The 24,091-nt window shown below is 40.6% G+C and overlaps 1 protein-coding gene across 1 annotated transcript in view; it reads left to right on the plus strand.

Moving 5' to 3' along the window:
* Positions 1-5,048: 5,048 nt before the first annotated feature.
* Positions 5,049-24,091, plus strand: part of galnt1 (UDP-N-acetyl-alpha-D-galactosamine:polypeptide N-acetylgalactosaminyltransferase 1) — a 180,932-nt gene continuing 161,889 nt past the window's right edge. Inside the window, exon 1 of the mRNA XM_061262141.1 lies at positions 5,049-5,620. The gene's annotated coding sequence lies outside the window, so the exon portion shown is untranslated. The remainder of the gene's footprint in view (positions 5,621-24,091) is intronic.

Raw genomic sequence — 24,091 nt, forward strand, 5'->3', positions numbered from 1 at the left:
AATTTGCCCTCGTCCTTATCTTTGTTGTACAGGTAGCAGTTGAAATTGTACTTCCCTCTAGGGTCTTTCAGCGAACTTATCCCTGGTTATGGGTATGCACTTTGTTGTACGTCGCTCTGGATAAGAGCGTATGCCAAATGCCAATAATGTAATGTAATGTATTTCAAATGGATATAATTGCCATTTATGTCCATCAATCTACATTAAATAACCCAAAAACTAATTCAGTATTTTGTAGAAACCCATTTTCAGCAATTACAGCCTTGAGTCTTCTTGGGTATGTCTCTACAAGCTTTGCACACATGGATTTGGGCAGTTTATCCCATTCTTCCTGGCAGATCCTCTCAAGCTGTGTCAGATTTGATGGGACGCGTCAGTGAACTGCCTTCAGGTCTCTCCACAGATGTTCTATGGGGTTTAAGTCTGGGCTTTGCCTAGGCCACTCAAGGACAGTCAGAGACTTGTACTGAAGCCACTCCAGCGTTGTCTTGGCTTTTTGCTTCAGGTCATTGTTGTGGTGAAAGGTGAACCATCGCCCCAGTTGGAGGTCACGTGCACTCTGGAGCAGGTTTTCTTCATAGACCTCTCTTTATTTGGCTGCATTCATCTTTCCCTTAATTCTGACTGGTCTCCCTGTCCCTGCCGCTGAGAAGCACCCCATAGCATAATGCTGCCACCACCATGCTTCACCGTAGGGATAGCCAGGTAATGAGCAGTGCCTGGTGTTCGCCAGAAATAGTGTTTGGAGTTTAATTTTGGTCTCATTAGACCAGAGAATCTTTTTGAATGCCATTTGACAAACTCTTTTACTCAAGAGTGTCTTCTGTCTAGCCACCCTACAATAAAGGCCTAATTGATGGAGTGCTGCTGAGATGGTGGTCCTCTGGCAGGTTCTCCCATCTCCGCAGAGGACTTCCAAAGCTCTGTTACAGTGACCATTGGGCTCTTGCTCACCACCCTGAGGCCCTTCTTGCCAGGTTACTTAGTTTGGCCAGGCCAAAGCGGAAGAGTCCTCTAGGAAGCGTCCTAGTGGTTCCAAACTTCTTCCATTTCACAATTATTGAGGCCACTGTGCTCTAAAGCAATCAAAGCTTTAGAAATATACCCTTGCCCTGATCTATGCCTTGTCACAAGGACATTTCTGTTTTCACTTTGTCATGGGTTATTGAGTATAGATTGATGGGCAAACATGTCATTAGATGAATGATGGGCATTAAAATGAAATCTACAACACAATAAAGTATACAAAAAGTGAAGGGGTCTGAATACTTTCTGAAGCAATATCAATACTTAAACTGTTACTTGTATATGTCTCTGTGAATCTTCCCTTTGCTATTGTTTAGTCGGTTTGGCATACTTCTTAAGAGTTATGTAATTCTACCAACAAGTAGCTAAACCAGACAAAACTTAACTATATGTTCCCTTGGTACTATAATTATAGTTGTGTGTCATGCCCATTCTCTCTTCTGTTTTTATTAATCAAGTCAAATGCTGTGTGGGACCATCTAGTGGTCATAATTCCCATTGCTTTCAATTATCCCAATACAGTAAGTAGAGGTTACTTACAGTAATTTAAAGGTCAGGTGACAAAATCTAAGCCTTGAGGAATTAAACACCAGAGTAGAGATCTTCTTATTTCAGTTTCATTACGGTACAATTTGATAATGTGCTTTTTATCAGGTGGTCTAAAATGTACATTTAACTGTAAAAAAGATGACATTCCATTCCTTGCTTGATTACATTATTGGCATTTGGCAGACACTCTTATCCAGAGCGAAGTACAGTTGATTAGACTAAGCAGGAGACAATCCTCTTCTGGAGCAATCCAGGCTTAAGCGTCTTGCTCAAGAACCCAACAGCTGTGCGGATCTTATTGTGGCTACACTGGGATTCGAACCACCAACCTTGCCTGTCCCAGACATGATGGATGATGGGACGGATGATGGATGGATGATCATTTTATGTTCTAGACCTGGGTTTGGTCCCATCCCTGGGAGATTTGTGGTAATTTTATAAAAAATACAGATGTGATAATAATTCTGGCATTTAAGCTAATGTTTTCTATTAGCTATGAAATGAATGCCCCATTATTTGAATCAGGGGATGGGTTACTTTCAGAGTTCAACTGAAAATACCCCTTTCAAACAAGTATAGAAATGTGTTGAAGACAGTCATTACACCACCTTTCCATACTTCTCTACTAAGTTCATCTACCAAGCTGCCATGGCCCATGTGGCTCATGAGGACAATATTAATTGTGTAATGGAGAAACCAATATGCTGTCACTGAGAACGCTCACATTTATTCTCCATGGATTGAAGATCTGATGATCATAAAAAGATAGTTTGTCATTGACAAAATATAAATCAGGGAGACTGTGACTGTCCTCATGTGACACCATATTGGTTTCACCATTACATAATTAATATTGTCCTTGTGAGCCACATGGGCCATTGGCAGCTTGGTAGACCAATATTTATTTATTTATTTGGCGGTCATTGTACGGGTGAAGTAGATACCACTGATATGTCAAAGATCAGAGTTAGAACTAAGGACAATTTGAAAGCCTTCCTGTCCAGTTAGTTATGCTCCAAAGCAAGAGTAATATTTGAGTCAGAATGTTAACTGGCATGGTTGAGTAAGATATTACTCTCTTTTGGCAGCATGCAAGCTTTTTTATTCTGATCATTGCGTTTAATATTAGGACTCTGCACCTTTCACCAAGATTTTTCTGGAGTGCATATGTTTCTTTTCAGAGCCTTCCTGTCCAGGGGGTAAGAAGAAGTACTATTTGCATGCAATAAACATTAAGCATGCTTAATTCAGTATGTAGATGTGTGTCTGATATAATTTCTGGTACAATGATTTGCACATAGGCTGAGACAGGATATGCTAACATAGCCATGCAGATGGCGTCAGATGTCTATGCTTCTATAAATAAAACTTGGTCAAACAGCTTGGTCACATGGTGCTTCACAGCATACCCCAGCCTAAACAGCCACAAATGCAAATGTTTCTAGTAGTGAGAACAGCATGAAAACCCCAGGAGATGTAAAGAAGTGACTATCTAATAACATATTAAAAAATTAAAAGTGTTTTTGCAAATGAAGGTTTAAGGACAAAAAAGATTACCTTTTTAAAAAAAGATTTGGACCTAAAGTATTGAAATTGTGGATAGTCTTATTTGTAGGCTTTCCAATAAAAAGAAAACCATACTGTTATACAGTGGCGGCCGGTATAAATGGACTAATGGGACTAAGCTCCCTATCTTTTGCAGAAATTGTTTGGAAAAAACTATTATTTTAATTTTATTACCCTTGCGCAGGTCTCTTTGTTGTCTTATTTCATGTCAATAAATGAATTGAAGCGGTTTTCTTCAAACTATGGGGAACCAAGAAGAACAGGACCATCTAACGGTCATAAGAAAAACATAAGGCTATGACCAATATTTCTAGCTACAGGATTACTTTTTTCAGCCCCCGGTCAGCAAATTACAGTGTCATGTGTAAAGAGACTGGGGACCAAATGATGTGCAGCTTAGACAACAGGACAAACAATTTTGTGTTTCTTGGTTTGAATGGAAGGGCTGGCTAGCTAACAGCGAGCGTAGCTAAGAATGTGCTTTTCTGCTTCCCATGTTTGCTTTTTGGAGTAGACACGACATGAACCCAGGAAGGCATGACATATTTTTAATATTTTGGAGAAGATTTGGAAGCACAAATTGGAAACTCATATTGGAAATGGCGTCAAGCTGTCAATGCTGGGTAAAGCTAACATAGGCTGTCAGCTTGATGAAGGTAGGTAATCGTAACTCTGTACAGAGACATCATGAACTTGCACTCTGTCCAGAATTGTGGATTGTAAAAATTTTTGTGGAGGACACGAGTTTGCTCTGCATCGAGCAGGATAAAACTACCACATCATTACGCCAGGGCATGTTTCTTGACTTGGTTGACCAGTTCTCTATTTTTAGATAGCCAGTTAGCCTATGACTTGTGTAACACACCGTTCACTAAGTTACACGTCAGTGACAAGTCAAAATGAGCTGCTTGACTGTATGTTCACTGTTTGTGGAAAATAACTGGCTGATATGAAAGGCAACATTTGTGGCTGTGCAAACTGATAAGATGACTGATGTGGCATGCGTTAGCCAGTGGGTAATTGTGCTTAGGTAGGCTACCTTACTGACGGTTAATTTATAGATATTTCTCACCTACTATAGCAAGGCTTGGTTTCAAAGTTGTACTGCTCTAACATAGTAGGGGCCTATATTGTAGTCCTGTAGCTCCACTGGTAGTGCAATTTCTTGGCTTTGTGATTACTGAACACACCACTAGTCTCTTTTCAATGGTGTTTAATGTCTGGCCTATTTTTTGCTTATTTCTCTCATAATTGCTTCCTTGACTTTCATTGGCACAACTCTTGTTATGTTGACAAATGGCAATTACAGATTCCAAAGGCAATCAAAAGTGTAGAATCATGAAAGTTCTCATATCTGCACTAAGGAAGCAAATGCATGCACCTATCTAATCAGAGACACCCTGAAGCCATTTGTCCCAAACATTATGGTGCTCTGAAATGGTGGTGGTGAGGCCATGTGTTAATTGTTTGATTACAAACATGAAATTGTCGAATACAGAGCCAAATCAAGAAGAGGGCATTGTATACAATTAACATTAACTACAGCAATAGACGTGCTCAGGTGGCTAAAAAGTTAGAAACATATAGGGAAGACATTACAGATACGTCTTAATTGTTAATATATCAAATATATTAAACACATGGAAACGTTTTTGGGAAGACAATTTACAGCAATATAGGCTAAGTGGAATACAAATAAAATTTGATTAACAATGCTATTCTCTATCTTTTTATATATAAAGTTTGACGGGGCAGTCCAAACAACATCAGTACTTCTTTCCTTACTCATCGCCTTGTTCGCAAACGTAACTGCAGAATGATGATTTTCTTCCGGGTTGGGGCTGCAGTGGGAGGGCACTAAACTGGCTGCCCCGCAACCGAGAGCAGATACTGCTGGAGCGCATAAAGCGGAGAGCTGATGCCCGGTACTGTACCTATGGGTTAGAAGCTCTCAATCCTTGGCTAATTTGCTCTGCAATTACCACGGACGAACTACGCACGAAGTATTTAAAGGACGCAATTTGAAACAATGACATAGATTTATTTTTATCCGTCACTACCACTATTGCGGATGTATCCCCTCTTTTTTCGGATTAATTTTTGAGGTACTGCGTTCTTGAGATCACACATTACATCGACCGAAGACCCAGCTAGAGATATCCAATGGGCTTGACCCGCGTTTGAATGTAACATCAGAATAGTCTAAATTATATTCATGGGCGGATTTATTTTGGGTAATTTACTAACGGTAAGAACCGTTATCTGACGAGTCATAACGTTACCTTGGTATCGCTTGCTGTCTTCATCAGCAAGATATTTCGTTTCGACACGCGTTTTAAATTAGTCGTTCCGCTAAATCTGACTGGAAACGTTACAAGGGGAACCTGAACGCGGAATACCACTTTCCAGAACACTTTTAAAATAACTTCTAACAAGAAACGAAAGAAAACTGCCATAATTTTGTGTTCATCATCGAAAGGTATGTATAATGATTGCATATATACGTAATGTAATGGAGCAGGGTGCCACTACTTGTTTTAACCAGCTAGCTTACCTAACGATAGCTGGCTGGCTCGCTAGAAGGTAACGTTAACGTTAACGTTACTGCCAGTGCTGCGTAAATTTTGGCAAGCTGACGATGGTCTCTGTCAGAATAGCTTGCTAGTCTTCTATTCATTCCGTCAATTTGTCAACCTTATTTTTACAATATATTATTTTGGGCAATATATATTTTGCAACAGTGCGTGTCTTTTGGACTATTATTTGTACTAGGCTACATCACGGTGTCAGGGCACGTACGACTAGCTTTCTAGCTGGGTATCATTCGGTCGCTATCCTAGCCATTTTAAAGCTATTTTGTCATATAGCTAGCCTAAGTTGGCTAACGTTACATGAAGTTGACAATAGCGAAGTAGCTTCACGCGCCAATTGACGTAACGTTAGCTAGGCTCGCCGGTTAGCTAGTCGATTTGGACAAGTATTGTTCAGTATATATATTTTACACTGCATGGCAAGGTCGGTAACATTAAGTAACTTAGCTGGACATACTATAATATTAAGCCTAATCAACCTCTGTTAGCAGCTGTAGCTAATTACGTTTAAATGTAACTGCTGGCTAACGAAAGTAAGTTAACAGTTGCATTATCTAGATGCCGCCATACGTAGCTATAAGACGACCAGCAACTGTTACTTACTATGTAGACTAGCATGCTTGGCTTGATACAGCAATTTACTTCGTTAGCTAGCTAATACTGCAAGGCACATTTCTTGCTGTAACGATCAAAGTTCTGCACTCCAAAAGTGCTTTCACGAAATGAAATGTGTTGGTAACTGTAGCTAGCTAGTTAACTCATATTAATGTTACCTGTTGAAGGAATGATTTCGCGTGGCCAGCTTTCAGTTGCGTTACGTTACTAAACAGGAATTAATGCGACTGGGAGTTGTCAAATTCTTATCAATCACGTATTTGTCTTTCCAGGCTATTTCCTGTATCTAGCCTGCAGGCCAAATGTTTTATATTTGCATTCTGTATAAATATGCAATAATGCAATATATATGTAACTGCATTTCATTTTCATAAATCTTTTAAAGCTAAAATATAACTGCACCTTTGTCCTCGTAATTATGAAACCACGGAAGTGGAAATGGATTAGCAATCAATCCACTCGAATGATGTTCGTACCGTGCATGAAGATCTAAGTCGGACGTAACAGGAATTAATCTGTAATGCTTCTCGGGGGAGGAGTAGACGGGGAAGCACAGGTCGTCCATAATTTATCCATATCTATCTTTTTTTGGAGGGCTTGTTCGCGCTGGGTAGAGGGATGTTCGGCATTACCTTTTGAACCGAGGAGCACTGATGTATGGGCTGCAATTGAGGCAAAGAGGCAACGATTCAGATTGCCCATGATTGCTTAGCCTACAGAAAACTTGTTTTCGGATTTTAAACTGTCGGCAGTCATTTCAATCATTTACCAACTTCAGAATTTCGATGTGTTATAAAAATCAACTCAAAGATAGAAAGATTTATGAATGGATGGCGCCAAGAGTAAGCATAATTATTTCGCAAATGAAATTTGCGCAGTAATAGTACCGCATACTCGATAGACATCGGTACAGTTTCTGATTAATGCGCATTCTTCAACCCTAGCATGGTTTTCATGACCATAATATCAATTTCTGGTAATGTCTAATTAACTGGGATTACTTGCACTTTTTTTTTCTTTTTATCATGACGACTGACCTTGTACATTCATAGGACATGAATCACGTTCATTTTAAAGACGCATGAAGTCTAGAACATGAGCTGTTTCCTTCCCCGCTGTTTGGTATTCCTTAAACAGCAGATGTGCTTCCACGGATGAAAAGTGAGTGGTTTTGTGTTTGTTGTTCCAAGTGCACTGGAACAATAGCTCTATTTTGTGCATCGCTGTGGAGGCTGCACGGCAGAGTATGTGCCAGAGATGCCAGGATTGGGTTTCCAGTGGGCACCTGGCAACCAGGGCATAGGAATGCTATTGTTCCATCTTGCCTCCTGGTCAACTCAGTTTTCACGTTGCTGTCACTTCGAAAGGTATGGGAATTACTCCATTGTATTGGGCAGAATAAGCACATGTTTATTTAGTTAAAAAATAATAATATTTTGCTGCTACACTTTTTGATACAGCCATCAATCACAATGAAAGAAGAACACTGCAATCTTAGATAATGCACTGTGTGAGAATGTTAGATATTGGACAGGTAGGTCTTCAGAATATATGGGATACCTTCTATGGGAATCTTCAGAAAATCTGCTTTAGTAAGACATAAGGCAACACTGTATAACACACAATTTAATGGAGCAGGTTTGGGGTTGGTGGATAAGGTGTCGCTGGCCGAGGCAGTAAGAAAAAGAAAGGGATCCACATCAGGCGGTCATAAGTTCTGACAAATGAAGGTGAGCCTGTTAACTTCAAACATCTTCCCAGGACGAGTTCAGGGAGCAGAGAGGGCACTTACTGGAGGAGAGGAGAGGCGAGGACACAGGTGCAGACGGCGCCACTTGTGAAGCTGGCTTAAGAAAATGTAAGCAGACTTGATTTAGGAATCAGGTGAGCCATAATCGAATAATCGGTGGAAAGGATTAAGAAGCCAAGAAGTCCATCATCGATTAATTTATGGTTAATACACATCAGGAAATCTAATAGTTTAATTGGGAATTTGAGTGGGACTGTAGTGTGATACCAGGTGTATGCTGGTGCCCCTGATGCTGAATACCGAATGATGAAGATATTACCAGGTAAGTAATATGTCCCAGGCAAGGGCCAGAAACATAGGATACCTGTTTTTAAGTTTCATTTTATCTCAATGTGTTGAATCAAATTGTTAACCAGATGATGTTGGCAGTCATTGCCTGCTTTCTCCTTCACGCAGAGCGTCTCTTAATTAGAAAACAGTGGCACTCTGTTGTGTGTATACCTCTGTCACCCTGAACAGTTGTCACAGCAGCCCTGAAAATCACATTATTTTCTCATTGTGCCATAGGCAGTCATCTGGTGGGTTTCATCCAAATCTGTTTATAACTTTATTAGCTGCCCTCTCCGCTGCAGGACAGACACAGGGTCACCCTCACTCTGCCTACCCATGGAGGAGCTAATTCATATAATCAGGGGTGGGTTTTTTTCATTTGTGGACAGAGGGGCCCCCTCCTGAGACTTCGTGTTGCTTTGCCAAGGCTCGTTTAATCAACAAAACTTGCTTTGATTCCGGCTTCAGTTTCTCAATTGCTCTCTCTCTTCCACCTTCTAATGTCCATCAGCAGAAATTGCCAATCCTGGGACTGTTCAGATAATGTTCACAGGGGCCTTTAAAATGCAACCCAGGAGCCTCATCTCCAGGAGAGGAAGCCTCATGGAAATATTGAAACATGGCTTTCTGGATATAATTTTCATGCAAGAATTGACCCGTCATAAAATGCTAGTGTTTGTAGATACTTGTGCAAGGCCGAGACATCACAAAAACATTCCTTGAAAATTTTCCAAGGAAGCGCACGTAAGCTAAATAATGACCATGCCACTGAAGATAACACAAGCCTTTCTGTGTGTTGATTATGCTAAGTAGCTTATGTGGAATGTTTGTAGCAAAACAGGAATGCAATTTACATCACAAATACCTTCGTAACATTGGTTCGCTGCCTCTTTCCATCTTTGCTGTCAATTTAGACACAAGTACAAATCTATCAGCTCGCAAGCCCGAGCTGCTTTTAATAAAACATGAATTACAGCATAAAATGTCAGTGCTCCTGAAATGGAAATGAAACAATTCTGATAAGGATCTGCAAGCCTCTTACTGTTTTAACTCCTCATTCTGAACCTAGAGATTGCTTGATGTCATGCAGTCCAGGGTTGGCACTGGGTAGGCTATACTTTCTGATTTGATCACACGGGGGATGATGTTGCACGGAAATGGGTCATCTGGAGCTATGGGCACTTGGGCAGCCCTTCACTGGCCTCTTTACAGGAACTCTCAGGGGGCCCAACAAACCGATCTTTGTCAGCGGAGCTGTGCCTTTCATTGGAGAGAACCCAGAGAAACCTCAGAAGAAGGTGTAGGTGTTCTTTTGAATGTATTGGATGTGTTCTCATGTAGAGTCCCAGTTTGTGATTTCACATGTAGGCCTATAGCTACTCCCCAACATGAAAAGCATCTTTGTATTAAAGATTATATTGGATTCCTCAGGCAATTCATTATATGATTTTTGCAAAGATATTTTGCATTCAAATGAAGCATCAGAAGAGCGATTATAAGGTTTTTTTTTTCACACTTTTTGCAGAAATTAAAACATTTTGGGTTTAGATAATTCTGAAGTGTCTACTTCCACACAATGATGCAACGTACTGCACTTGGGCTGTGCTCTATTTGGCACTAATGGCAGGGCATTGTTTTTATTGGTAAACTGATTTTCAGCACCACTGGATACAAAATATCAGGTTTTTATGATGCTGGCGAGAAAGCAATATCTGAGTAATATCTGCTGACAGATTAAAAAACTTTATCACAAGGTGGGAAATAATAATGCTTTATTCTTAGATGACTAATCAATGTAATCACAGTTGCAAAGTGATCTTACTAATGCCAAGTTCCTGTATCCTTCAAAGCACACACTTATCCTGAGCAGAACAAAATGAGACTATTTTGGGACAGCACTGAGTGCTAAATACAGTATGGCGGGGGACATAGTAATGATCAAGGTTCAGAATATATTTTGTGGCACATAAAGTGCTTCCTTTGAATGAGAGAGTGAACTCCAGCACCTTCACTGAAACCCAAACCAAACCTCCAGATATCATACATTCAGTAAGGTCATGCATTAGCTGCATTTCATCAACTGTTATAAGTAAAAGGAAAATGGCTGGCTTTGAATCTATTCTGTTTTCTGATATTCAGTAGCCTAAATGTGGGCTGCATCCTGTTATCCTCTCTGAATTCTTTTCATATGGCAGCATTCACAATCAGATGGTTTCAAGGGTAGGCTATACTTTATATATTTTAATCACATGAAAGGTGTATCATTGCTAATTATAAGTACATTTTAAAATGGCTTTCCTTATGAATGTGACATAGTGATATTGATGCAGGGTGATCATTTTGTGACATAATTTTGTTGCTTTTATCAATACAGATTCATCCGGAGGGGAATTGTGTGCTACAGGATGGATCAGGCAGAAACTTGGCTTACAGCTGAGACCTTGTTTGTGTTTGGGGACTATTGCCAGTAATACTCAGCAATCAGTAGTGATGGGGTTACCAGTCTGCCCTACTATTCTCTCTTTAGGGTAGGGTACTGACCATATTCTCTCTGAGGGGTATGGTACATACCCTATTCTCTCGTAAGGGTAGGGTCTCTCCTCTATTCTCTCTGAAGGTACATGATAGTAGCCTTCAGGAAGGCATATTCCTCTCTGCCAGTTGGCGCTGACCATATTTCTGCTGGACCCTTAGGTTTGTGGTTTAAGAGAATAATAAATAACTTGCGGGCAAGTGTATCAAGAGATTGTATATAAAATGACTGAATGGGGTGTCTCGGTGGCGCAGCCTGTAGAGCACTGGCCGCATGCTCATTGCGAGCTGCGACGTCGGCGGTTCGAATCCGACCGTCCGACATTTGTCGCATGTCTTCCCCTCTCTCTCGCTCCCGTTCCTCCTGTCTCTCTATACTATATACTGTCCAATAAAGCTGAAAAAGGCCCCAAAAAAAATAAGAATGAATGGGCAAGTTTTAGTTCTGCATAACAAAACTTGGGGATCATTCAACAACACAATGGACAGTTGTGAAAACTGAATATATAAAAACTGTTCATTTGTTTGAGGTAGACCATCCAGGTCATGGCAAGTTAACATGATAGAGCCCGTACAGTACATGATAGGGTAGGGCTACCCAGCTACATGTATCATTTCACTCTTGGATGTCAATCATAGGATTGAAAAAGTACATCCCTACATCCAATATCTCGCCATGGTTTGTGATCATGCCTTTGGCAACACCCTGGATGTATACTCCTTTCTGTTTTAGAAATGATCTGAGTGCTAGTGGGCTGTGGAGGGCATTCTTTCCACCCCCTGCAGAGCATTCCCTCATTGCTGCTGGCGTTGAATTTACGGCATGTTCCTGGAAAAGGGTTGTGAAGCATACAATTCATTTATTCCTTTGAGTCTTCAAATGTAGCTACTCCCGACGACAACAGACCATAATTTCTCTCCAGGGAATTGAATGAAAACGGTATGTATTTGCAGTTTTGATTTGGCAGCCATCACTGACAGAGAAAGAGAGCAAGCAACTGAGAGAGAGAGAGACAGATGGAGGCGAAGAGGGAGGGGGGGGGATCTGTTGTGTCTACCACACAGAGAGTGTTAGTTAATGGTGAGGATTCTCAATTGATTCTCGTTCGTCTGCTCCCAGGCAGTCACTGGAGGCTCACCGGAACAGACTAGGCACACAGGCAGCAGCAGGACTGCTCCCGACCACCTTGGTGTAGGATCTGTTCCACATTTCTTTCATCTGACCTATACCCCCCAACCTTTATGGGGGTACATTCAGCTGCCTCATTAAAGCCTGACTTTTAGCACCATTTTTTCCGATTCATTGGTGTCCAGGGAGAGATAGACCTCCTCACACAGTGTCTTTTCCTATTGATGAGTATGGGCTTTCTGTTTTCAAAGGAAATTGTCGTATTGCTGACAGAATCCGGTCGTTTTGAACAAGAACGGCAAAAAAGTTGCAGCAAAAGGCCCCCTCCCTAAAGTCCAGACCAAATAACCCACTTGTTTCCAAGACTGGTGTGAAAGCCTCTAGTTTGAGGTAGCGATGTGCATTAATTCAAAGCTGTCAAAAGTTATAAAGCAGTTACCCAAAAATGTGTTGGCAGAACTGATTTTTAAAGTCGCTTAGCAATTCATGGCCAACTGCCAAGACCTGACTCTTCATCTCTTAATACCTTGGTTTGAGCTAACCCCAGGGGAAGAAGTCAAAATCTCTCTAATGCAATTGGAAAGTTTTAAATTGCGTGTGTAAAAGAGTAGTTCCATATATGTTTTTTGAAAAGTTAGTACCAACAATAAATAACAGTACATTTTCTTCTATATATATTGACTTTTATTTTGTTTTCTGTTAAAGTGAAGCAAAGAGCATTTTATTCAATTTCTGTAATGTTCACTTCATGTGTACTCCTTTTGGCTTTCTACTTTGCCTGTTTATACCACCCACTTTCTATGATAAACCTGCTACATAAACCTGAACAGTCAAAATAAATCTCAAGCAGTCAGTGTTAGGAGTGGTTTTCTGGATGCTTTACAAACTGTAGGCCAAGGCTCTGTTACTTTCCCTTTGGACTGATGCAATATGCTTGCTCAGCTATACAGCCTTTGTGGATTCCTTTCTTTAGCCATATTAAGCAATGGAACATCTGATGTTGTTCATATTACATTAGTTCCTTTGGGGAAACTGGGGCTCTGTGGACAAATTCCTGTGTCTGCCAAATGATCCCCTTTTCCAGGTGCAGAGAGCTGTGGGAAACGTTTTTCTTGTTTAAAGTGTGTGCTGCAAGGAATGGTCAATAACAATATTCAATAAATATAAGTATGTGCGACCAGTACTCAGCGGTGTTCAGGTTCTTGTAAAGAGGTCCAAGGTGTTCTTAAGTGATTGTCCCCCATTCCCTGTATGTGCCGGCACAAGATCGTGTCTGACATGAGCAAAGTCTACCTCATGCTGTGTGGTTATATTGGCTTGACCTTTGGAGCTCTGCAACTATCATAGTATAGAGGTAATTTTACTCACTCTCTGGAGTTGCTAAGGTAGCGTGCCTTCTGACAAAGTGACACTCCCACTGGCTCACACATGCTCACAAGGCTTACCCCTGTTTCTCCATTTAAATGTCTGAAGCAGTCGGGGATGTCAGTAACAACGTGCTTTGTGGTTATTTAAAGCCCACCCCTCCGACCATCCTAACCCAACCTCACTTGTCTTTGTTTTTCTTCAAGGATGTACCAAATTAAATACTGACATCAAACATACATGCTTGGTAATATTTTATTATTTATTACACCCTGTGAATTGTTTGTAAATGCATTGTAGATGGAATGATTTGCTTGATGTATACAGCAAAAAGTAGCTACAGTGTCTTAAAAAAGCACACATCAGGTAAGATTGGCGAGCATTTTTGTACAGAAAATTCATAAATGTATGCATTAGAATGAAACACAGATTTTTCCCACTGTAATCTCAGCTCAAAACAAGACAGAAATACATTCTCAACACATCAAACTAATAAGACTGGGGGTATATTACAAAGATATATGTAAAACCAATACAATGGAAGTGTAAATTGCTTGCAGGTCCTTGAAGCCTGGTGGATTTTTACCAATTTATTTATGTACTCAATTTGTAGAGTTGCTGCTTTGGTTTGTTTGAGTCAGTGTTGGTTTAATGCCTATCTGTATAATTGTGTTCTTACAAAAGACAGTATAATATACTTAGAAAATAATCTTATGAGTCATCAACATGTTGAATGGGAAGTGTTTTTGTGGCATTCAATGAGGCTCTCTTCCTGCAGTTTTATGTTAGGTTTTATGACAACTAGGAGAGAGATGATTTGTAGCCCATAAGTGAATAGTTGAAGGAAAAACACATTCCCTCAACCACCATTTCATGCTCTTTCATTCATGCTGAAAATTAAGCTGAATGCATTTGAAAGCATATATCCCGCCACTGTTAATTACCTGTGTTATACTGTCAGTGGGTCAGGGGAAATCACACAGTGGATAAGGTCATTAATAATTAAATTAAAAGCTCTTAAAAGGTCAAGGTTGTTATATGTCATGACAAGCCTTTTTTACTGCTAATGAGAGAACATGTACAGTCGGAATGTAGATAAAGGTCCATCTCACTATGCTGCCTCATTTGAAAAATGATGATAATGGTACGAAATACGGGAGGGAAAGTCAGGTGTCTTTTTTTTAGCTGAAAGGTGTTGCATACTTACCTGGTATGAAAAACATTGTCCCTTGGCCACTCTATAATATAATATAAAACTGAGTATAAATAGTATCCAGGCTCTAAGAGGCTTTGGAATATACATACAGAATACTGAATCCGACCAGCCTGTGGCCATCTTGTCAGAGCTCAGATGGTCAATATTTACACGTTTACTCCTGACAGCAATCCTGTTTTGAGCCAAGGTTTTAGTTAGCACAAGGAGCCCTACCATTTCATGCAGTTGCTATCACACTAGTGCCTGTCGCACAGATAGGAGTGGAATTGAGTTGGATTTTCTGGAGGTGAGTAATATTGGGTGGTGCGGCCTGCCTGCTTTACCAGCTTGATTGGTGGGCCGGCAGTGCGCTGATTCAGCTGTGCCAGGGACCTGTCTGAGGTGAGGATGACCTTTTAAGGTGCTGGGAGCCACAATGATTTATGCCCACCATCCAGCTCTCTTTGCAGAAGTGCTGAAGTTGACTGCTTTGGAGGACTTTTTTTTTTTTGCGTGCGAAACCAGGTCGCTCGATAGCGGCTGTCCTTAAACAGACCGATCCAGGATGCTGCTGCTGTGCTTTCCCGAAACGCTGGTCACGTGCAAGTAAAATAAGGCAAGAGGATTACTGCGGGTAATCCCTCTGCATCCACCTTTATCTTGCTGGCTGGTTACTGAAAATGTTATCTGAGGCTGTCTGCTCCTTGATGGCCGATCGCAGTCATGGACAATTGACTCAGTGTTCTCCAGACAACGGGCCTATTGTGTAAGCACGGTCAGCGATGTTAAGCTGTTGAAAATCCCTTTGTTTCCAACACATGTATGCATGCTTCACCCTCTTCATGAGAACTCTGCAGACGTAATCGGTGTAACTGGGTCAAAGCCTTGACTGGCGAAGGCCTAAATGTTTACAACCTTCTGAGGGATGTTAATACATCTGTACAGTGCAGATGGAATGACCTCTACAGCACTTCCTTATCTATTTTTAAACTTGTTAAAATTGTATTTTCCAGCTGGACATGTTAACAGAAGTACAGATCCAAAATTGTGGTGCAACCTTTTTGAAAGCCATACAAGGAAATGTATTTAATTCTTGAAATTGCTTGAGCACACTCGACCGCAGAAGACAGATTCATACTTTTGAAAGAGAATTTTAGAATAAAGAGGTGATTTAAAGCAGATGGTCAGTTTTTAGCAAGCTGGCAAAGGAGACAAGCAAAACTGTTCTACTCAGCATGAGGGGAGTAAATGAAGCCAACCCAAAGACACTAAAGGCTTTTCTGCGGTGAATCTGGAGGGATGCTAAATAACGAGCTAAAAAAGATTCTCCTCTGCAAAAGCTGGGGTTTCACACTTGAAATCAGCCTTTGTGTTAACCTTTCTACAAGCTTTCAAGTCTTCTTCCAGGTTCTCTATCTTTTTAATGAGGTTTGACCCAGCAGTGCATCTTCTTTGAACCAGTTGCCCTATCTCCATCTACTTAGCCTACTTGCCACTCAGTGTCCCATTCAGTAAATGCATTCATTTAGAACATTCTCACAGCTATTCAGGTTGCATGCTGTGTGTTTTCATGTTTTCAAACAGGTGCTTATAAATGACATGCTTACAGACTTTTTCCATCTAATCTATCCAGCCTCTTAGTCTTCCCTCCACACTTAGAAATAAAGGTACGAAAAGTACCTAAAAAGGTACTAATGCTTGTAGCTGTGGCAGTACCCTATATGTACATCAAATTCTAGCAATATATAATTTGTACCTTTTTGCTTGGAAAATGTACTCATTTGTACCCAAAGGGAACATTACTGTACTTTCAGGGTATATGTGTTGGCTTTGATCCTTGTATCTCTACTGTCACTTTATTTCTGAGTGCACTGTGTAAATAAGCATACAAATTGTAACCGAGAACCTGATGGGGCTTATGCAGCATTTGTAATACCTCAGTAGGTGTTTCATACTGTATCATAACAATTATCATAAACTTGTACATATGAACTTATAGCACATATGAAAGCAGCATTTTGTGGCATATGTTGGTAAATCAGCATTTGTGCAAAGAGAAATGCATTCCCATAGTTATAGTTCCCTGTTTAACCAGGGAGCTCCTCAGCAAATTGGGGAACAGAGGAACCAAAGATAAGGATGAATTCTGTTAAAGCCATGTAACTCAGCTTTTTTATTTGGGTAATTCTGCTTGGGCTATAGGAAAAGGAAAGCAGGTTAAGGTATGGAAAATTAAACATCCCAGAGTTTGTTTGCTTTTAAATGTCTGTCCCCCATTTAAAGCTGTCAGTCCCAGATATGGGGAAGTGGATCTCCCCATTTATGTTGGTGATGTGGTTTGATTGCTCCCCTTGAAAGTTTGCCAGTCATACTGTAATCACCCCCCACACACATACACACCACACATCAGTGATGTCAAAGCTCTTCTATGGCTCATGCAATGTTATATTTCAAATGCCAGACTCTGCCAAGCTTATGTATGGAGCTGCGTGTTGTAATATTGATACAGCAAAGATTCTAATTAATCACTGCTGGGTCAGGAGACCTTGTTGCAGGGTAGGCTGTGATCGTCAGCAGTGTATTTTCACTCCAGATAATTGCTTATTGAGCGTTTAATTTCTGCATGTTGCTTTACTGCACTGATTAAAAGTAAATTCCAGAATATCTGATGTCTGTTTGTTCGATACACATGCCCCACAGCTACTAAGCCAACAAAGCTAGAAGTCTCTGCAGTACAGCAGTGGTTCCCATCCTCAGTCCTGGGGAGCTCCTGCATATGCTGTTTTTTTCATTGCAATCCCAGAATTTAACAAGCTGAATTTAACAAGCTCATTTTTCTTAATTAGGTCTTTTCATGTTAAAAGGAATTATTTAAGCCATATTACTCCAGACATAGCTATGCATGACATGAAGAATAAAAATCCTATTTTCACATATGATTTATTGCAAAAGATGATATAAAGAAGGTAACACAATTTTCTAACTGATTAAATTGGGCGAATCAATAAGCTCTTTATTAGGTTGTCTAGATGTGTTTCTCTTGCTCCATAATTTTTCCTCAAATTTATTAAAGACGAGCTGAAATTAGAGCAGTACTAGCTTCAATAATATGACTAATACACAAGTCTTTGAATGCAGGTTTGGCTTGGTATAATTTGTGTCACTTTCAACAATTAGGAGCGTATTGATTCAACTCAGTTAGATATGAGTTAAATTATTTTGTTGCCTCTTTATGTAATTGGCTTAGGCGGTAAGTTGTCTGTCAGTCCAAGGGCTGCGGTTCGATCCTGCCCTGGGTGTGTCGAAGTGTCTCTGAGCAAGACACCTAACCCCAAATTGCTCCTAACGAGCTAGTTGATGCCTTGCATGGCAGCCAATTGCCATTGGTGTGTGAGTGTGAATGAGAAGCATCAATTGTACAGCACTTTGGATAAAAGTGCTATATGAATGCCAACCTTTTACTATAAAGACATCATGAACATCAGACTGGTATGGAATGCTTAGCTAATTCTGACATAATGTGGCATAGGAGAGTAAATAGCCCCTCTAGATGTCCTAATTAAGAAAAATTAAAATTAACTGATTAAATGAAATAGCTAGTCAAAATTCTGGGATTGAAACCGAAACGAAAACCAGCTTCTGCAGGGGGTCCCCACGACCAAGGTTGGGGACCTCTGTACTAGAGGGCCTATGTCGGTTGAAGAACACGGCAGTGATTGGTTTTTCCTTTCGGTGTGTGATAGGCTATTTAGAGCTTGAAATTGACACAGCTTTTGTATGCTCAACTTACTATTTTATAGACTCCAGAACACAACATAATAGCCTCTTTGCATGCAGTGTAGAACTACAATGGTGTCTGGTTTTGCCCGTTGGTAAAATTCATCACAGTGGATCAGTGAGAATGAACTTCTGTGATATCAGAAGACAAATCAGATCTGTTTAGAAATTCTAGATTGAAGACATTACCGCAGTTGGTATGGCGTGTTGGAGATGATTCTGGGCGGGTAACGGGCACTAGAGCTCATGCACAAGGCAGACCTGTGATCAGACCTCATAAATGGAGTCCAGGTGAATCTGGGATAGTTATGGGATAGTTCTTCTAGGGTCAGTTTCCTGGGCATTTTATCTTCATTTATCTGCAGAACAGAGCAGTAAGAGCCATTAACTGTGAAGTGATAAGATCACATCCATGGGAAAAACTCATTGTTTTTCAGCATCTCTGACTCACTAGTGTTATACTAGACAGGCTGTTTTTCTGTGAGCACCAATCTCCAAGTCTTGCCACCCCCCTCCATCTCAGTTGTTCATTTCAAATTGCAATACATTTAACTGCACACTCCAACCTTCTACATGTAAACTTAGCCGTTACCCTGAAACCAGTAATGTTAGTGAACAATTTTGGGGTGAGGCCAAGCGGTGCATTGAGAAGGAGTAAGATCACACGTGACTCATTTTCTCTCCTTGAGATACTGTGCCGAGTAGAAATTCTAGTTGATACTCTACTGAATGGGCACTATGCTGAATAGATTAGATACTCTACTAAGTATCTGTTGTGCAGTGTAGATTAGATACTCTATTAAGTAGATACTGTACTGAGAAGATTAGATAACATGTTGAGTGTATACTTTTCCTCAGGAACTCCCTGTTATGTTCTCTCTGGTCCCTAAAGCATGCAGTTTTTACAGCCTCAGGCTCATTGCCCTCATAGAAGGGTATTGTATTAGAGCATTGTGGGTCTGATGATTTGCATGGCTGTTTTGAATCCTTCCCGAAGGCCTTTAGGTTTTTGCACACAGCTCAAAAGTATAAGTTTCTCCACTTAAACGTTAAATTATCCAATTTCTCCATTTCAGAATTAGGAGGATTCCAGGTTTTACTCTGTGTACTTATCCAGCTAATTCTGTAATCCTACTTTGTGATACGAGTCCCTGATCTATGGATGCATTTCTACTTAAACCAAAAGATGAGCCAGACCGACAAAGTCACTGCAGCTGAGAGAACAAGCGTGCAACACTCCCATTCATACAGATTAGCCAACTGTGGTAGCAAGCTGCTCATTTTACCTTCGAGATGGGCAAATTGAGAGAATATAATGGTCGTACAAAAGCTGATTTATTTTTGCATTTTAGTCCTCCTAACAATCCAATTAATGTCCATGCGAGTAGATATTTGATTTTGACATGCAATATTTGCACTTCATTTATTTTATTTTATACCTAATTAAAAAGTCAGGTCAGAATTTAGATGGCTGTGATTGATTTGTCCTGCTAATTCGATTGTTCTTGCTCATGTTTTGTTCATTCATTTCTTATTGCACTTTGGATGCAGAATGTATCAATAAAGACTTACAACAATTAGCACACTTACCATTGGCCAAGTCTATAACATTAGCAATTTATTTTATAATATGTTTGTTATTCAAGCATATTATACTGTGTGCATCAATTAGTAGGCAAGATTGTAACCGCAGGCAGGATATGTGCCTGATACGCATTATATAAACGTTCTGTTTGCGTTGATAACCTACATTATCAATCTGTCCCACAAAATTTTACTGTTTGTCCCACATTTGGGGTGTTTGCATCTGCTCACCCTACTCACAGTATGCTTTTTGTTTGAGAGTGGATATGTCAGCTGACTACCAATGTAGTCAGGCCTGTCTGCTGGGCAATCTGAGGATAGACTTGCCTCCAAACTTCCGACACTACCTTTCTGTGTCTGTCAGTTTCTCGACCTCCAGTCAGTCTTGACAGTTTGTGCCTTTTTTCTTTAATGTCTTGAGAATAGAGATGACGATATAGGTCTAAAAACCATTCATATCAGAGATGCCAACATCCACCATATCCACATAGAAGTATATAAATGTTTAACTGCTGGTTTTATTTTCTGTCTTGTTGCGTCTCATACAGATTGTGTTTGTCAAATGGTCGAACAATGTTTGTGTTACATTTTTGAAAATAAACAGCAGTAGATTGAATCTTGGCCATTCACGGAACACTGGATAGGACTCCTGCGGGCAAAGTTGGCCCTTGGATTGTCCAGGGAAGGAGGGTTTCAGTTGGGAGGCTGTCTCTTGGCTCATTGCTCAATACTGACAGATACTGCACATTCCCCTGGTGCAGTATCTGTGCTGCTCAGCTCCGGACTGCTGAGGGAACTTAAGCAGCTGGCTGCACATGCTTTAGTTGACAGGATGTTGTCAATTACAATTGGCTTTTTCAAAATCTTTATGATGTGGATGAAACCATTGCCACCTGCAGAATTACTGTGAATGTATTCAATAAAGTGTATTGAAGAGGTAGGGAGCCCTGGTCCGATACTACTGGAGGGTATTCCTCGCTATTTGACTCATTTACTTAAATGCAATTGAAACAATTTATGACGCTATAGATTAGTTGTCAACAGCAGCCAGTGTTTTATGAGATTTGTCTGGAAATTTCTGATTGATCTGACTTATATTTTGTCATTTGGCAAACACTTTTGTAGAGTGAATAAGTGCATACAAAGGATGGTGAACGGCAGCAATAATGCTTTCAACAATGAGTATTTAAATTTATAGTGTCATCACTCGTAATTCATGCACACTGATATTGCATAACTTGCCTTATTGGGGCAAAAGGTTTGATGATGTAGAGCTTTGGTGGTGGTACTATATTGTGCCATGTTCCATAGCACTGGTATTGTACCACTGTGCATCAGTGTTGAATGGTTGGCATATATAGCGCCTTTATCCAAAGCACTGTACAATTGATGCTTCTCATTCACCCATTCATACACACACTTACACACCGACGGCTGCCATGCAAGGCGCCGACCAGCTCGTCAGGAGCATTTGGGGATTAGGTGTCTTGCTCAGGGACACTTCGACACAGCCCAGGCGGGGGATCAAACCAGCAACCCTCCGACTGCCAGACGACTGCTCTTACTGCCTGAGCCATGTCGCCCCCAATGTAGGTCTTCAGTACTTTAGCAGAACTAGTAGCAGCAGCCTGATAAATTAATAGTGGAAACCATTGGGCAATACATTTTCTTATGCAACCAGTGATTAGAATTACTAAACTTCTGGGCATGTTGCCGTCATAGACCAGCTGTGTTAAATTATTTCCCTGACAGCCTTTCATTGTGTATTGATGTAGCCCATAGGGTGGCTACATGAAAGCAGTGATACCCGAAGTGACAGAGAATCTGAGACATGGCCAGACTGAAGCAGCACTTGAGGAGCTCTCCCATGCTCTCTTATGTGCTTCCGACATAACGCAAAGTCCCCAGTGCAATGTCCTATGGAAATACCACATCCACATACAACTTAATAACAAGTGCAAGGGTGTTTTTTAGCGAGAGAGAGAGAGAGGGAGGAGGCAAGGGAATTAGAGGCGGGGGAGAGGGAGACAAAGAGATTCCAGGAAACTCAATTTTTGGAGCTCTGGTTAAGATTCAGGGAAGTCTATTGATTTGAGGCCTTTCCCCCAGTGTGACAAACCTCAAACTCTGGCTTCGTTCACATCTGAGATGCAAGGAGGAGCTCTGCGCAGGCTCGGCGTCAAGACTTGTATGTGACTGGCCTGTGAAGCAGGCTTCAGTGGTATCCTGTTAGCTGCAGGAGAGGAGCGTTTCGCAGGGCTTCTAGATTTTACGGATAAGGGAATGATGAACACCTTTTGAGATGTGCCAAAGAAGACCCTTTGATTCCCCCCCCCCGCTCCTCAGCCCCACTGTCCATTGACAGGAATTTAAATGGTATGTAACAGTGCCATCTTGTAAAGACTAAGAATTATCCCCCCCTTGAAAAGAACCTGGTGGCTGTCAGCCTGTACATTTGACTTTCAGCCGCAAGCTTAAATGGAGGTGAACGTAACATACGTTCTCTTTTAAACGGAAAAAAAAAATTCACTGTTGTGATCCATGTTTTTTGTTTTCTCGGTTTACTTCCATTACATAATAGGTAACCCTGCTACCTTGGAGGATTAGAGTAAAGTATGTAGGCAGAAAATCGATGCTTAAACGCGGAGCTCTCTCATCATGCTGAACTTGCTTTGTATGTGAATAGGTGGAGAGCAGCTTAAACGGAGACCATTATTTTCTGCTGATTAGTTGGAGAACTGGGTCCTTGATCAGTGCGTTAGTCTCTTTTAACACGACATCTAGGGCCCTGTGGAATTGCACTGAGGAGGACACTGTCAGGGAAAGGGCCATTTCTGTTTCTGTTCCCATTACAAGCTGAAAGAACATCACAGTCTCTATAATGAAAGTTCAGCATTGTAGCAAGAAATTTTAAATGGTGCTAATGAATAACCAGTTTGCTTTGGTTCGATAAATCTGTGGTTTCTCTCCTCTTGGCTTCTTTATGTGAGAGGCACTGCAACAACTGACGAAACAAACGGTGGACGTTAGCAATTTAATTTGCCTCCTACTTTAACTGTCACCATGTCATGTGCTCAGAGCCACCATCACCATCACTAGCAAGGATTAACATTAATTGAATTCATTGTAGTTTCCCGTCAGCCAGAAGATTCTTTTTATTTTTTTCCGCCCATTGATCACAACTAATGTTTTTATAGTGTGCCTAATTAAGCTTGGCAGGTGGATTTACTTGTGAAAGTGGGAGGCACACATGTACTGTATAGTTTTCATGTTTTTACACATTCCATATCATCTTGGAGCTTTTGATTTGTGTTCCATAATGATTCAAGTAAATGCAATCGAAACAAGGACACTTTCACCACCGTCCATGTTAACACAGAGTGCTGACCGCAGGAGGCAGATCAGTTTTAGGGACTTTCAAAAAACCTTCTTGTGGGTGTTTTAGATACTAAAATCATCAGGAAGAGAACACTGATGTGTGTGGGCCTTTAAAGTATTCAATTGAATTTTTGTTCTTTAAAGTATGGTGCAGATTAGCCATCTGGCGGTGCCATACTGCACATTAAACCTTTTATAAGCTCAGCCCTCACCTTGTTTGATGGAGCATCACACAATGTGGTATAAAGGTCCCCTTCCTCGTAAGGACGAAAGACTCATAAAGTGTTTCATATTGAATTTTTGCACCAATTTTACTTTAAGAAAAAACAAAAAAAACAAGTATTTCACTTTACTTTAACAAGCTATTTTTTAAATATATTTTTTAAGGCTGGCTAGAGAACACTAACAGACAGGGCGCCATTATGTTCCAGGTTTGTGTTTCGTGTTTCAGAAGCAGTCAAATGTATTTTTCCTCCATTAACCGAAGATCTGGGGACAAAAAAGGACAGAGGATTGAGTATGTTCTAAATATGAACTTATTAATATAAATTGATTTGATGATTCATTGGATCATTTGCCCGGCAAATACTCTCATCCTATGCAGCTGTGCGTCTCTTATATTCCTCTCCTTCCACTGGTACAGCTGGTATACATTACTGATGTGCCCCATTAGCCCCTGCTTAGCAGGAATTGGTGATGGAGTA

This window comes from Conger conger, chromosome 1 (genome assembly GCF_963514075.1).
Source record: "Conger conger chromosome 1, fConCon1.1, whole genome shotgun sequence".
NCBI classification, from domain to species: domain Eukaryota; kingdom Metazoa; phylum Chordata; class Actinopteri; order Anguilliformes; family Congridae; genus Conger; species Conger conger.